The following is a 3,030-nucleotide window of genomic DNA, read 5'->3' on the forward strand; positions in this document are numbered from 1 at the left end:
ATAGATCTAAATTCACTCGTCGTATTGATTTTAGTATTTTCCGAAAAGACCACTTGGGCGAATGAACATCGTGAAAGCCCTGTACACTGAGAGTAAAACACAAGCTTTTCATGTATTGAGTATAATTTCAAAATGTAATGTTTAAGATGAGAAAGATCTGTTTAAAGCAAATTAAGCCCCCTAGCATTAATTACAGATTATTTTCCCTTTTTTACTATCTGCACCAAAGACATGCAAAATAAATATAATTTCCATGCTTAACAAAAGAAGTTCCTATTTGAAGAAAAAAATTATAAAAATGACTGCTCTTGTTGTTGTCAGAACATCAGATCAAAGTGCCAAGTTTAGAGAATAAAAAAAATATAAATATAACAGTAAGTTCAGTTTGCATATAATTTGGCTTCTTTTTATATTTTTGTGCCCATCCCAGAGGTGCAATATTGTTTTAAACGAGATGACTGGAAAGAACTGAATTTTTCCTATTTTTATGCCAAATTATATGCCAAAGTGTCAACTGACAAAGTATTTGCAGAGAAAATGGCAGTGTTAAGTTTACCACGGACACACACAGTCACACACACACACAGACACACAGACAACCGAACACCGGGTTAAAACATAGACTCACTTTGTTTACACAAGTGAGTCAACAAGAAAAGTCTTTGTAAAACCACTTGAGTCTGGTAAGCAAGAACATTTATTTGAAATATCCGTGTAGTCATATTCGGGAGCGTTGTCGTAGGGCTGCTGTCACACAGAGGTGGTATGGTGCTGACAGAGCGAAGTTGTCACACAGGCCTTCTTTTGAGCTCTTGCAGAGGTGTGTATTCATCAGAGGTGAAGCGCACACTGCTGCACGGTGACCAAAACACCAGTGAGCTGTTTTCAGCGTGCCACTTCCGCCAGCACGAGTAAACGCCCCTTGGTGAAGAACTTCCGGGGTACAAAGCGTCTGCTAACCCCGTTTCACAACACTCTCCCCACCTCTGTGATGAAAGGTCTTTCATTGGGGGGAGAATGGCAGACGCCTGGGCGGTCCTCACCAGCGGGTCTGCACTGGCGCGGCTGGGTCAGTTCACTGGGAGATGAGCTGGAGGGCATTAGTGGCAGAAGCCTCCAACAGGTCTTCTGGTGTGGTGTTAGGTGAGTGGCCACACTTTCAGCCACCGTGTACAGCTGGTTTGGCGCCCACCACCGTTCCCCTGGCAGAAGGAAGTAGGGGGCGTTCGTCTCGAGAAGGAGGCGGTCCCTTGGAACTCCCCTCAGTGCTCCCACCTGATACTGGTTGAATTGGGCGGCAAGGTTGGTGAAGCCGAAGTGGGTGTTTGGAAACCTCGCCAGCTACACATGTTGTCCCCCGTGAAACAATGTCGATACATTCACTGATTCTGCGGTATCTGCTGTCCCACGAGGGTCCACAACAGCATGAAGACCTCCATACCTTTGTCCTCGGGTATTCCGCGGCAGTGAAGGACGAGGACATGGCGGGTCTCAACGAACTCCAACAGCTCCTCCAGTGCGTGTATCTGCAAGTGCCAGGTTTCTGCTGGCAGAGAGTGGTCCAGGCCCACTTCCCCAAAAGCTCTCACTCAGGGGGACTGAACCAACTCCCGCAGTTGATCCAGCATTATGCTCTGCCCACGTCGAGGTGGTGTTGCACAATGCCGAGGATGGAGCTCGACGGCAACCTCCATTGTAGCTGGGAAGGCTCTAACTCCTGTGGCGTGAGGTAAGTTTGGGGATCAGAGAAGGAGGCAGAAGTCCCAATCGGTTGGACTTCTTTCCCAGCCGGGATGTATGTGCCGTCCAGCACTGCGGACAGGCGAGAGCACAACCTGAATCCTCATCTTCTGGACGACACGGTCCAGATGGAAGTGTGCGTCAAAGGCCCGGGGTCTAGCGTTGTCTCTCCCCTCCAGTTGAGCTGTCGGGTCGGCATAACGTGCACGCCAGTATTCCCGTTGGCTTGGGGTCAACCTGGAGGCCATAAGGAGAGCTGCTTTCCAGTGGAGGGCTGATGCCGAGGTCAGCGGATGTAGGCTGCACACCTCAGGGGTAGGCTCACCCAAAACGCGTGACATGGCGGCCATTGCAGCCGGCTGACTCTCTGTGATGCTATTGTCTGCATCCGTCAGCCGGCCCTGCCGCGCCATGAACTGTGCTAATTCGAGGAGTGTCATACCCCTATTAAATGAGTCACATCGCAACCTGCACTAGGGCATCCTTCCTCAACTCCAGAATTAAAGGCAGGGTCGGATCCAGTCACCCGTTAATTTCTCTGGGCACGTGGGGTTTCGCGGTATGCTCTTCATATTCACCACCTCCACCTCACACCCTGGATTATGACCAAAGAGGGCCAGTGGAGGCGTGCTGAAGACTGGGGCTCCTCATACCTCACCGCTTCATCTGGGCCTCGTGTTGCCACTGCCATTGTCTTCAGTGGCACCTTGAGGACGCGTGCCCAGCGTCTTGACTGGAAAATCATTTTGGGGAGGCCAAGACTGAGGCGGACGTCTGCACCTCCACGTCATGAGACTGAGAGATAGGGTGTGCCGGTGCCCCTGTTTGGGGACGGTCAGTCACAGTCAACTCCCTGCAGAGCCCAGAAGACCCTTGCCATGCCCCCTTCCTTGATGTCTCCCCGTTTCCCCCCTCCTTTCGTTTTGGGGGACCAGGGATCCATTACTCTGGGCTCTGGGGATCGCCGATTTCTGGTTATTGACCGGCAATCACCTCTGGATAACGATACCGAACTTGGTACCGTCTCGCTCCCATCAGCTTGTCTGTGGCCTGTGGACATTTGTGGGAGCCAGAGTGCTGCATCCGCAACGCACCTTCTGGTCGTACCTGGTTGGCGCCGGTAGCACTGCCCAAATGGCCATCACGCTCCTCCTCAGAAAGAGCATGGGTTGGTATCTTTTTCGATGTTGCAGAGTGACTCTTCTGCGCTTTGGTCCAGTTCACCATGGGGATAGTCTGTGCCACATACTGCACAGGAGTCCGGGAAGACCTTGGTACCTTCCCCAGTTG

Source organism: Babylonia areolata, chromosome 20 (assembly GCF_041734735.1).
Source record: "Babylonia areolata isolate BAREFJ2019XMU chromosome 20, ASM4173473v1, whole genome shotgun sequence".
NCBI lineage: Eukaryota > Metazoa > Mollusca > Gastropoda > Neogastropoda > Buccinidae > Babylonia > Babylonia areolata.